Below are 13,669 nucleotides of genomic sequence, written 5' to 3'. Positions count from 1 at the left end.
AAAATAAAAATGCATGAGTTCATATTAACCTAAATGAATAAAAACTTGGTATGATGAGAAAGTTCTTTCTTATAATAGAGTGCCAACTAATATATATAGAAGGAATGGAAAGAATTAACTAATCCATCAGTGGATGCTAAAACCACTCAGTGAGAATATGATAAGAAAATGGGTCAAAGTTAACTTCATCAATATCAGGGCAATCTGACAGCATGTGCCTCTTAATATGATGCATGGAGAAGGACACAATATCACTTCGGGCGTTTCTGCTAAAAATGCGTAACCTGAATCTAATCATGAGAAAATATTAGGCAAATTCAAACTGAGAGAGAGACTATAAAATAATATGCTTGTACCCTTTAAAAATTTCAAGGTTGAGAACTGTTCCAGGTTAAAGGAGAATATAGAAAACTGACACCAATCACAATGTGTGGCTATAGATTGGATCTTGAAATGGAAAAATAGTGGCTATAAAGGACATTAGTGAGATTAGTGAAGCAATTTAGAAATTTGAGTATGGACTGTAGAGTAGTAATAATATTGTGTTAATGTTAAATTTCACAACTTTGAGAATTATACTGAAGCTATGAACAAAAATATTCTTGCTCTTGGGAAGTACACATTGTGTACTGATAAAGGTATATATTGTCTCTAACTCACTAATGTGAATCAGAAAAAAAAGTATGCATATACATATTATGATAGATAAAAATTACTAAATGGGGGGGGGGGTGCATGGGTTTTGTTTGTAGTATTCTTACAATATTCCTGTGAATTTGAAATTATTCCAAAATAAAATGTTACAAAACCTAACAATGACTCATACTTCTACTATAGCCCTTCTACCCTTGCACAATTATTTTTGTTACCACATTCAACGGAGTGAAAGCAGGCATCTCCAGACGTTTCAATGAACAACATATCCCACTGCAACTATATCTAATTCATATGTTTATAAACTGCATACACACTATTAACACATCTAACATTTCATTGGCGTGCTATGGTTCTTAGTCCTTGTTTGTCTTTTCTAACAACACTTTCTTTTTGGCAATCTCATCTGTCTTATGTCTTTAAATAGCATCTACTTATTAATAACAAGTTGAGTTTGTAGAATATAAACACTGTAACATTCCATAACAAATTACAATGACAACGCTCCCCATGACTGAAATATATATTCTCTCATAGGAAGATATTAATAACATAAGCGATGATAGATTCATTGAGTATTGTGAAGAAAAAGTCTTAAGAGTTGAAGTTCATTGCATGACCAAGGGGCTATCAAATGTAGTTTGAAAGGTGAAAACAAAGAATATACTGTCTAAAATTTCTAAGAAAAATAAAATTATTTTCTGGATAGGCTAAAACTGCCAGTGATAAGCTTACCAGTTCAATAACTGCTGGCTAAAGGTTGGCTTGTAATAGTGCTTTATTTTTCTAGAAAGGTTGTGGGAAACGTGCGTTGGCATCTTTTATAAGACACTGTAAATTCACCAAGGATACTGGGATTGATAAACCCGACCAAGTGTTGATTAAAATGATGGAGACAGTACAGAGACCAATTTATGATGAAGGAGGGGAATCTATTCAAGTCACACTTTTCATTGTTTAGTGGTCATATAGTGAGGATAAAAAATTCAGTATTCAGGTTTGAAACAGGCATCCTCACACAAAGCAATGATTAAAAGACATTCAAAAAAGCAATTTTGAACTCTTGATAAAAAGAGAAATGGATACTATGGATGTCAATTCACATATAGTTGTTTCCTGGCAGCCTCTCCCACATGGATGAGATTAGGGTCTTTGATGTGATTCATCCATTCATTCATTAGATACTCATTTTGCTTAGCATCTTGATTGCTAGTAAAAATAACATTGCAATTTTTTTCTTTGCCACCTGATAGTTGTACAGATATGTCCAGGGGTTTAAAGATGGAGAAGAGATTTTATGATGGGAAAAGGGACACATTTATTACTATGCTTGCCGACTTGGCTGTAAAAGTCAATAAATTTAATAACTGTGTCAAGATTGGGATAAAGGAAGATAATGTTTTCTTTTTCAAACACAGATTTGTGGCTGTGCACATGAATGTATGTGTACAAATATACACCTTTGTGGATGGATATAGATAAATGAAAGATGACATAGATAGATAGATAGATAGATAGATAGATAGATAGATAGAAGATAGATAAGCCTGGGTAAAGGCACAGCAAACTGTTGAGAGTGATTAATTCTTAGAAATAATATTGGTGAGGGTTGAGAGGGTAAGAAAGCTAAAATTATACATTATATCATTTCATGTTGTTTATATTTTAATAAGAAAATATGTTACTTCTGTTTGAAAAGGAATCAAAATAATATGAGGGAAAAGTCCAGCTTCCTTATATTTGGTTACATTGACATCTGAAGCCCAATAGCACTGGATCAACAGGCAATTTGTTTTCATTATTTTTTGAACCATGCTTGAGTGCCTGGGGACTTGTCAAAGATTAAACCCAGGAAGGTGCTTCCTCTAACCATTCCCAACATTCTGGCCTATACATGTGGATTCTTTCTTTGCTTGTGAAGAATGACAGCATAGGGAAACAACCTGACGCTTCTGAGGGAAGCCTTCTTGTTCTGTATAAACTCACAGAGCCTGATCCTCGGTGTGTTTTGGGAGCCCAAAGAAGAAGCTTACTATTTCAAAACTACAAAGCACATTGTGGTTCGGCATTTTACATCTGATGACTTTTCCCCTAAGAAAATCCTAATAGTCTTTCTATTATACGCTTAAAAAAAAAAAAATGAAATGCCTCCCCATTGCCTCTGTTTATATCCCTGGGAGTCTTTAAAAAATCATTATTATTGTTACTATTACAGTTGTTTTGTCAATAACTGGCTGTTTAAATTTCTTCAGGATGCAACAGACATCATCCCAATCCTCATGGTTAAATAAACCTTAAGCAAATGTAAAACATATGGGAGGCAATTATTTCAGATAATAGTTAAGTTTCACATCTGATCGAACCTCTGAGGTAATCTTATGATATCTTCTCATTTTATATAAGAGAAAAATAAGTCTCAGTGGAATGTTTTGTCCAAGGTCAAACAGCTAGTTGCTGATAGAACTGAAGTTGGAAACCTAATTAATTCTGGCTGTTGTGTGCTGTCTGTCCCTGGGCATGTTGGCTATTTGGCCTCTGCTCATCCTTCCCTTTTCCAGTCTAGTAAGGAGCCTTGCCTTATAAGCAAGGATGTGCTCATTTCAGGAAATAAGTCAGGTGTGGGGCAGAAGAGTGGATTAAGATTGGATTCCATTTGGTGTTGTTTTTTTTTTTAAATATATTTTTTATTGATTTCAGAGAGAAAGGAAGAGGAAGAGAGAGGTAGAAACATCAATGATGAGAGAAAATCATTGATTGGCTGCCTCCTGCACACCCCACACTGGGGATCAAGTCCTCAACCCGGGCATGTGCCCTGACTGGGAACTGAACCTTGACCTCCTGGTTCATAGGTCCACGCTCAACCACTGAGCCACTCTGGCTGGGACAGTTTTGCATTTACTAATATTGATTCACTGATGGTTAATACATTGAAAAATAAAGCTTGTGCTTATTTTTAAATCATCAAAATAGCTAGGGGCACCCATCTATACCAATATCACTTGTAGCTAAAATGTTTATATGAATACATTAGTTTATTTGAGACTAGATATTATATATATTATCTGTGACTGCCTTTTTCATTGTTTGGTATCATTTTTAATAAAGTTACAGAACTGAAATAATTAATATATCCCAATGGTGCAGTTAATCTGGCCTTTGTATTGAATACCTTGTCCAAGTTGTATAAGAATTCTGACTTGCTTGTCTTGCCTCGCTTTAAAAGCCAGTTACTCTAAGACCTAAGACTTCATTCTTTTTTTTTTTAATATATTTTATTGATTTTTTACAGAGAGGAAGGGAGAGGGATAGAGAGTTAGAAACATCGATCAGCTGCCTCCTGCACACCCCCCACTGGGGATGTGCCTGCAACCAAGGTACATGCCCTTGACAGGAATCGAACCTGGGACCCTTCAGTCGGCAGGCTGATGCTCTATCCACTGAGCCAAACAGGTTAGGGCATGACTTCATTCTTGATACTGTCATCATCTGAAGGTCAGCTTTAGTGCCAACCTCTAGGTAGGGTGGTGTATATCCAGGTTTGCCTATATGAGTCCTGGTTTTTGCCTGCTTTTCCATTTTAATTAATAATAGCACCTCCTTTTACTCTCAAAGAGTCAAGGTTTGGGCAGTAAAGTGTTTGGTAGCCCTACCCGGAGTAGATGTAAAATATGCTAGAAAAGGAATTTTCCTACTCCAGCCTTTGAGACAAATCTCAGCATCATTTCCTGTTTGGGCTATGTTTGTTCCTTTCTATTTTCCATGTCTTAACAGTGTTACCTGTTGCCCTCCTAGATTCATTGAAACTGTGTTGTCCTCCAAACTTTATTCTAGTCAAAATTCAATATTTGACTTGATTGATCTGCCAAGCCCACTTTTATTTTGGTTTCAACTGGCTGCCCTAATAGAGTGTGAATAAACCTTCCAAGCTTAAAAATAATTAGATTTTCTAGAGGAATTTAATGAAGGATTTGTGTCTTGCATGGTAGTTAAACATATAGTTCCATAGAAAGAGTGCAAATACAAATTGTGTGTACATTAGATCTCCAATATGAACATGATTATGCTTAGAAAACGTAAGCGGTTCTGCCTAAGGAGTATCTTATGATACTTCCAAGTTATATTCCAATCTCTTCAAATCTAGTCACCCACGTTTTCAAAGGTATTCAAAATGTATGACCTCAAAGAGAAATTTAGTGTACAGAACATGGGCTTTGTAGTCAGATAGACAGGAGTCCCGTGCTGCTGTCACCCTTTCAAGTTTGTGCCTCAGCTTCTACATCTGTAAATGGAGCGTGTTTATGAAAAATGTCTTTTTTGTAATGAAGACTTACTACATTTCCATGCAATTCTGATAACTGGATACGTTTTCCTCTAATGATCTTCTAGAGATTTTGGAAGTAAGTTTGCCTTTCTCACATCTTCTTACTTATGGAAAGTTTTTAATATCTTTTGAGGCCATCTCGTCTCTAATGCCTAATTTCAGACCACCACAATGTCTTACTTGGGTAAAGAAACAACCTCTCAAGCAGACCTTTAGACCACCTGTCTCTAAATTCTTTCTTCATTTAGCATTCTACACACGAAATATTTCCTGTTTAAAATTCTTTAGTAGCTACCTATTTCCTTAGGATAAAAACCAAATTCCTGAGCCTGGGTTTTGTATATATTCCTTCTGCATATTTTATCTATTAGTCTATAACTTTTATTCTGCCTTCCAGCTTTAGAAGTACTACTTGAAGTGATCCAAGTGTGCCCCCTCTCCAGCCTGGCATGTTACTCCTCTCCCGCTCCTGTGTTCAAAATGTGCTCTGATTTCACCTGCTCAAGGAAGCCTCCTTTGGTCCCTTCCCATCTTAAGTCCAGGTTCCTTTATAACCCCATGCTGGTCTCCCCAATAGTCTATAAACTCCCACCTCCAAGGGTAATCTTCCTGACAAAGGATATTGTCTCTTTCTTTATACCCAAGCATTGCACAATATATGGACTCATATACATGGGCTTCAAGAAATTGAAGGAAGGAAGGAAGGAAGGAAGAAAGAGAGAGAGAGAGGTAGAAAGAGAGAGAGAGACAGAAAGAGAGAGAGAGAAAGGAGGGAAGGAAAGAAGAAACTTTTACTTATTTTCCTAGAGAAATTTGTATTCTAGATAAAGAAAAAATATTATCCCGTGAGATAACAAGGAATACTTATACAAACATCATTGCCTTTCACAAGGCCTTATCTATAGGAGACAATCAATAAATATTTGTAGCCCTAGCTGGTTTCGCTCAGTGGATAGAGCATGGGCCTGCAGACTGAAGGGTCCCGGGTTTGATTCTGGTCAGGGGCACATGCCTGCATTGCAGGCTCAATCCCCAGTAGGGGGTATGCAGGAGGCAACCAATCAATGATCCTCTCTGAAATCAATAAAAAATATATTTAAAATAAATAAATATTTGTAGCTTTGTTTCATTGACTAAATAAATGCCACTTATATACTGAGATTAATATGCACTTAGTACCATAAAAAGGGCACTTTTTGCAAGAATGATTTTAATTATTTTACGTACCACTGAGCAGCAGGAGTGTTTAGGCAAGAAATTTCCTCTTCCTGGGTATCCTAGGGAACACAGCTGCTTTGAGGCTTAGGGAAAATCATTGTCTTCCAAATAAAGAATCACTTTCTTTTTGCCTGCCATCACGCAGCCACCTTTCTGATGTGGCTGGACCCCGGGTGTGTTGAGCCAGTCACATTATCCCACAATGTTCCTGAGCCGTGGGGTCCAGAAAGGCTGACTCACTAGGGCAGGTAATTAGGAAGCTGTAGGACATGAGACAGGAGAGGAAATCTAATTTACAGCTCACTGGAGAGCTCTGAATCAGTGTGGAGAGAACTGAGGTGGGAGATTCTATTATCTGTGAACTCACCTCTCTGAAATTATTTTGTCTGTAGAAACATATGCTGTGAATGCAAGGATTTACTTCTGCTCCTAAAGAGCTGGCAGCAAAGAGCGACTTCTTGAAAACACCTGGAAAGGATAGAATTAACTTTAGGATATCTGCTGTTTCAATAATGGCAGCTACTCCAGGTTCAGGAAAAAAAGGACATGTCCGGAAGCTCTTAGGATCTTCTAGCAAATGTAATCACTTATCTAGTTTGGTGCATATAACTAAAGACGATATTCTGGCAAGTCAAGGATATATTCCAGCCTTTGTGTTGGCAAAATCCAAGGGCTTAGAGGCACCTTGTGTAGATATAAATGCCTAGAGCCCAGTGGGGGCTCTCACTTCCTGTGATACCTAGCTCTGAGCCATAGGGAGGTTTGCAAAGCCAATTGCAGAAATAGATTCATCTTTGCCTTCACACTGATGGACTTATGTTAGTTGTTTGTTGACTGAAGAGTAGTAACCCAGAGAGGAAATATAATTAATTCATTCCAGAAATGTTTGTCAAATGCCTATTTTATAGTAGACATTATTCCAGTGATGGGCATCCTTTTGAGCTTGGTGTGTCAAACTTCGCCAAAAAACTGAGCATAACTCGGGTAGTGTGCCACTTTGAGGAAAAAACTAACTCCAAGACTCTAGTCGCAAATGTTTCATCCTCAGGAGCAGCAAATGTTTCATCCTCGGCATGCGGCCGCGTGTCATCAGAAATGGCTACACGTGTCAGTGCTGACACGCGTGTCATAGGTTCGCCATCACTGCACTATTCTGAACACTGGGAATAATGTGGTTTTAAAAAACCCTAAATCATATGCTTCTAATCTTATTTGTAACTTCTGATATAGTTCTGATCTTATAAAACTTATTCTAGAGGAGATACAGTAAACATATTTAAACTAACTAACTATTTGAATTAATGAATAAGTAAAAAAGAACCAAAGATAATTTTTGATAGTGGTAAGTGTTATGGAGAAAAGTTAAAATAGGGAAATGGGGTAGAGAGTGAGTATATGTGGGGGAAAAGATGGTTAGCTAGAGTGGTCAAGAAATCTTTATTCTGGGGAGGTAGCACTGGAGATGACTCTTTTAAAAAAATTTTTTTAATTCATTTCAGAGAGGCAGGGAGAAGGAGAGAGAGATAGAATCATCAATGATGAGACAGAATCATTGATTGGTTGCCTCCTGCATGCCCTACACTGGGGATCGAGCCCACAATCCCAGCATGTACCCTGACCGGGAATCAAACCCTGACCTCCGGGTTCACAGGTTGCTGCTCAACCACTGAGCCATGCTGGCTGGGCTGGAGATAGGAGTCTTGAGTGCTGAGAAGGAAGTAGTCTTGTGAATATATGAGGGAGAAAAATTCTAGAATGATAGGTCTATCATGTTAAGAAATCAGTAGGAAAGATAAACAGGCAAAATTGTGCAGGGCCTAGGAGGCCATAATTAAGCATTTGGATTTATACTGAGGACAATGGAAAATTATTGTAGGGATGAAACAGGGGAATGATGGGAAGTCATTGGGAAATATGAGAGAAGTGAATGATGGGAAACCATTAGAGGGTATGAAATGGAATAATAGGAAATCATTGGAAGATATAAAGCAGGGGAATGATGGGAAATCATCAGAGGGTATGAAGAAGGGAACAATCACTCTGGCTGCTGGAGAATGGATTGTGAGAGGAGATGAGCAACAAAGTAGGCATGAGCTTGAATTGGTTTAAGAGTTGATGCTTGCGATTTTTATGTGCATTTATTTCCTGGGATGGTTAAAAACTTCCATGTGAGGAATCCCCACCCAAGCCTAGAATATTATAACCCAGTAGCTGTTTGTGCAATCACTTCCCTTCACTGCTATCACAAAATTGCTCTCTGGGATTCCTTAGTAAAAGCCTTCTTCTAGTGTTACTGTAAACGTGAAAACTGAGAGGAGGAGATCAAGCGTTAGAGAATTCCGACTGCCTTGCCTGTGTTAATATAGTCTGCCCTGGAGTTCACCTCTTCTCTAAGTACTTCTCCCATCAGTGAAATTCAACTCCACAGGTCCAGCCTTCAGAACACAGTAACTATTCCCCTCCAAACTACCCTAGCACTCTGAAATCCAGAGCATGCCTGGAGTATGTAGGGCAACCTGGAGTATGTCCAAGGGACCTAAATATAGAGGGGCAATTTTTTTAAATGGTTGTATATTATTGTGCTATTTTGGATTGTGTTGAATTCACATATTTTGACAGCACATGCCTTCCTTCCAATGGGTAGAAATGAACCATGTCATGAATTACAAAGTACGTTTGAGGGCCAATTTCCTATTGCTTGCACTGGTCACCAAAATTGCTAGTTCCCTCTTTGCTTAACCTATTTTGGGAGAATCTGGTTCTTGAATTCAATACCTATAATCTATTGTTTGTGGTTCAGCCCACTTCTGTTCTAAAAAACCTGCTGGTACGTGACTCCTGCTTACACCTTCCTTCCTGCGTCCACTCGCCAGCCCTGAATCATCCTGACTCATTCCATCTAAATCTCTGTGTGCCTCCTCACAGTCTACATCTCTTTCAAGGTTTTACTCATATTTCCTTCCTGCTCCTCTTAACGGACAAAAGGCAAAGGGTTCAAGTCAAAAGTAAAGTTTAAGAAGTAAAAGAAAAATACAGATTACTTTTAGTAAAGCCAAGCAATGTCTATCAGTGTGCCAAACTCCTGTCATATTTGACATATTAGTATTATGTATAAATGTAGATGGTAATGTTTCTCGGATTTCCGGCTTTAATATTTTAAGGAACTTAAATCAGGTAGAAAGGTTAGTAGTGACCAGAGCAATTTCAATCTGGGCCACTTCGTATTTTGGTTTATCTCATCTGGGGATGTACATTGATGTCAGTGGGCAACTCAGTGGATAGAATATAAATAAATTTTGAGCACATGCTTAAAGTGTGAGAATGGATAAAAAGTTAATTACAGAAAATTGGCCTTATTTCCTATCTAAACCCTTTGATTTTCTTTGAAAATTATGCACTTCTCTTAAAAAGTTATTGCTTGTCAGTTATTATATTCCACAATGGAAGGATGAGGTTTATAAATGTTCAATTTATGAAATAAGTGAATGAATACATTTCAGAAAGGAAAATTTTAAAAAATTATTTAAGGACAACCCCCCTTGAGTTAGAGGAAATAATTTTTTATATATAAGTAGGATATTTAATTTGAAAGACAGCAAATAAAAATTATTATGCTGCTTCTCTTTATTTAAAAGAATATATAATTAGTAATAATCAGAATTAATTTATATTTGTGATTAAAAAAATTTGAAAATTGGAAGTGGGCATTTGTGGAAATAGTAATATGTTTCTAGTTCAAGAGCCATGTAACAATATCACTGGTATTGGGTAGAAATGTTAAAGACTTACTGTAACACCTGTCATAGCAACAAGTCTTATAGAGGTAGTCCTTGTTAAGGACTGTGGGATGTTATTAACATCCCCTGAAAAGTGACAACTCCCAAGACATAAAAATATCCTGGAAAGTACATGATTGTCTGACCACTGTGCCATACGTCTGAAACCAATACAAAACAATATTGAATGTAAACTGCAATTGAAAAATAAAAATAAATAAATAATCAACAACAACAAATATTCTGGAAAATCAGCAAAAAAAAAAAAAAGATTATAAAAGATTATACCCTAAGTATACAAAGAAATTAAACATTATAGGGAAACTCTCAGTATTAATTTTAAAACAGAGATAAATATTTTCTCTTGGAACAGATGGTTCTTATATTATTAATTGTGTTACTGCTCCCTACCAGCTCATTTGGGCATTATACAAGGATACAGAGGAAAAAGGTAAACCATTTCCCCTAAGTTAACTAATGTAGTGGAAAGAGCATTGAATTGAGAGTTGTAAAACCCTGTCTCTGTTGTTAGCTGTGGCACTAATTAGTTATGTGAGTTACCTTGTTCAAATTATATTTCTCTGGACATCAGTTTCCTTATCTATAAAATGAGGTCATTAGGACTAAATTATGTTTAAGACTCCGATGTACTTTCTATGTTTCTCATTGATTTTTATTTTTTATTTTCTAAGTGCTCAATTACTACATTATTTAAGGTATATTTCCTAGTGGTTCTTTTTTTTCCCCCCCTCTCCTCCCTCTGTCTCTTTCTTCAATATATGGGATAGGAGGATATTGAGAAAGTCTGAAGGAAAGAAGGAGGGAGAAAATTAGCTACAGGAAGAGTTTATAAGCCCCTCTACAAGAAAGCCTGAATACAGCTACCACCGCTTTAAAAGGAATGATTTATGTCCAAACAGCATTTTCCAGACAAGCTCTGTACTTTTTTGCCAACAGAACAAACTTTAAACTGAAGGCAGTAGACAGTTAAACAAGAGTCGGCACTGGGAACAGCTGTGAGTAGACAAGACCAGTTACTTATAAGGTACTGTTTTTTACTCACTGAAATCTCCTTCAGGGGTCATTTGTTTCTGGGCACACGTATTCCGTGGTCATTTGACCTTTTTCCTCCACCTTACCTCTATTCTGAGAGAAAGTACACTCTTTAAGATAACTCAGCTTTTCTGGCGACAGTGTTTTGTGGTTGTTGATAATTGAAGCTACTAGGATTTTACTTCATTTTGTTATGCTTTGTTTTCAGGAGCCAAATGATCTTTGTTGCTATTTTATTTTAAAGCAGAGTTGAGCTTTGTTCTGCTGCTGCTTCTTGTCACGGGAGGTTTTTGTGCTTATTGTTTGTGTGGGATAAAGAGGGAGATGCTTTAACATTACAGAATGTACAGAATGTTCTGGACTAAAGGGGAGGGATAGATTAATGCATCTTCAGCTTGAAGTATAGAACCAATATAGAGCCAATCAGATAAGAGGACTAGGGCAGGGACGATCCAGGCACTTTAACTGACTTAGTGGAGGCTAACTGACCCCTTCTTAACTTCGTGGATCTGACCTGGAAAACATACATTTTTGAATTGGGGTTTTAACCTCTAGTTTGCTTTTATATTTAATTGTTAATTTTAACCCTTCCTTTTATTCCCATTTATGTAAAAAAAAAAATGGTAAGCCTGCTTTTTCTTTTTTTAAATGAAGTTTGTCTTATTGAAGCTCATCCACTTAAAAGGAAGTACATTCCTAAGAAGAGTGACATTTGCAATAAGTCTTCAAATCACTGAACTCTGGAGGGGCGCTGGGAGCTAAAAGGAGATAGCCCACAGTGGCAGTGCAGGGGACAGGAGGGACTCCACCCCTGTCATCCAAGGTGCCACTCTTTTCCCAGAGAACCAGATAGCTGATTTATACCATTTGCTGCCGATCAAAAGACAAATAATAGAGACAATTAAGGCGTTCTACATATGTGGCCTTGGCAAGAAAAGTGAAAGCTTACAAGTTTACCACTAAAAATCCAAAAGCTTTAGAAAGAACTTAGTTATTTTGGGATAGTTAACTTTCTGAGATCCACTCTATATTTTGATCTCTCTCTAGAGGGAACTAAATTTAATTCAATGTTTTCTGAATTACTCAGCATTCTCCTTGTGTATACACACTGTGGAACTATTCTATAATGTAATGTACTTTAGGGGCCTATTCTGTGGTATGTAAGGCTATTACTTCTTATGTCACAAGATCACACAATCACAGTGCTTTTCAAAATTCTTGTATTATGTTTATAGGACATTTTTTTTTCTCTTGTGTGCACCATTCATATGGAAGAGTGACTTTGTTGTTGTTGTTGTTGTTGTTGTTTATCAGTGTGGACAGTTTGCATTCCTCGAACAACTCCTTTCAATCTCAACTCCCCCTGTATAATTATTATTTATTTTGTGCTGTGCACAAGAAAACCAGAAAAAAAATAAGGTTTATAAAATAGTATAGGTGGAATGAGAGACAATAACATTCTCCAAGGGCCCATGAGATTCTTTTATGAGAAAAATGCATGTACCAAAGTGCATAGACACAGCAACATCTATTTTAGGTGCTCAGGAGACTTTTGGTTTGTGTCCAAGTTCTTACTTGTGTTCTGTAGAAGAAGTTGCCATAGATGTGGCTTTGGGAGAAGTAAGGCATTGCTGCATCTAATACAGAAAATCCTGGTTCTTCTCCTTTTTATGAAGTTATTGGAGGTATATGTTAAGGAATCAGTGACTAATCAAGCTCCAAGGGGCAGACTTAATATTAATCAAGTACTAAGTGTTTTATTTTAATCCCATTCACTTCAGGCATGTGCTGTTCACATGCATACGTGGCTGGGAAATCGCATAATAATGCTTTTAGGGAAGAGAGAAAAGGAAAAATATTTATCCTGTAGTCTGTATAATTCCCCTGTATGGAGATTATGCCTTAGGGACAAAAATAATGCAAGGTTAATTTTCTCAATGATATCTTGATTTCTTAAATGGGGTCCTTACTTGTAAGTAAATTTCTTTTAAGCTGAAAATACTATAAAGCAATTTTATAAACTGTGTACATTGAATTAAGTAGCACCATGTAAGTTTCCTTATATTCAATATATTTTATGTTGTGCACCTCAGAACAAAATAAATCACAAGCTTCTCAATGATCTTGATAATGCTGGAAGTCACATTTATTAATCCCACTCTACACAAGAAAAAACTGCATATATTAGACAAATATATGAAACCATAAAGGGATTCCAAGATAATTCTAAGTCCCAATTTTAATTTAATTAGAGTCCGTTGCTAATTACTTGATCATACAGCTTCAGAAATATGTTGTGAGGCCTTTGTGTTAGAGGCCCTTTGGGCTTGTTATTTTTTATTTTACATACTAGGGGTCCCAGTGCATGTATTCGTGCACCTTGAAAGGAACTATGGGCCGTGAGGCTGTGGTAGGCACAGGGGTGGGTCTCGGCCCATTCTCCGTGCCCCTGCCTGGCCCTCCTGCTGTGGCCCCCATCACCTGTCTGCCAGCAGTCCTGCTCCTGCTGCCACCACTTCCACGCATTGACAGCACTGGCCCCGCTCACACCTGCTGAAGGTGCGAAGCCATTGGGGCCGGCGCCAGCAGTGGGTGCACGCAGCAGCTGCTGCCCCGATCACCCCTCAGGAGCAGGAGGAGGTGGAGA

At 37.4% G+C, this 13,669-nt stretch overlaps 1 protein-coding gene across 3 annotated transcripts in view; it reads left to right on the top strand.

Moving 5' to 3' along the window:
* ARHGAP24 (Rho GTPase activating protein 24) overlaps nucleotides 1–13,669 on the top strand; it is a 460,097-nt gene that overhangs the window by 251,110 nt on the left and 195,318 nt on the right. Inside the window, exon 1 of one of the 3 annotated variants that reach the window (XM_008143591.3) lies at nucleotides 8,744–11,014. The exons of the other annotated variants lie outside the window; for them this stretch is intronic. The gene's annotated coding sequence lies outside the window, so the exon portion shown is untranslated. Of the gene's footprint in view, nucleotides 1–8,743; nucleotides 11,015–13,669 lie in introns of those variants that run through there. 3 annotated transcript variants of the gene reach the window in all.

Source organism: Eptesicus fuscus, chromosome 2 (genome assembly GCF_027574615.1).
Source record: "Eptesicus fuscus isolate TK198812 chromosome 2, DD_ASM_mEF_20220401, whole genome shotgun sequence".
Lineage (NCBI taxonomy): Eukaryota > Metazoa > Chordata > Mammalia > Chiroptera > Vespertilionidae > Eptesicus > Eptesicus fuscus.
This window is presented reverse-complemented; position numbering and strand designations above follow the sequence as displayed.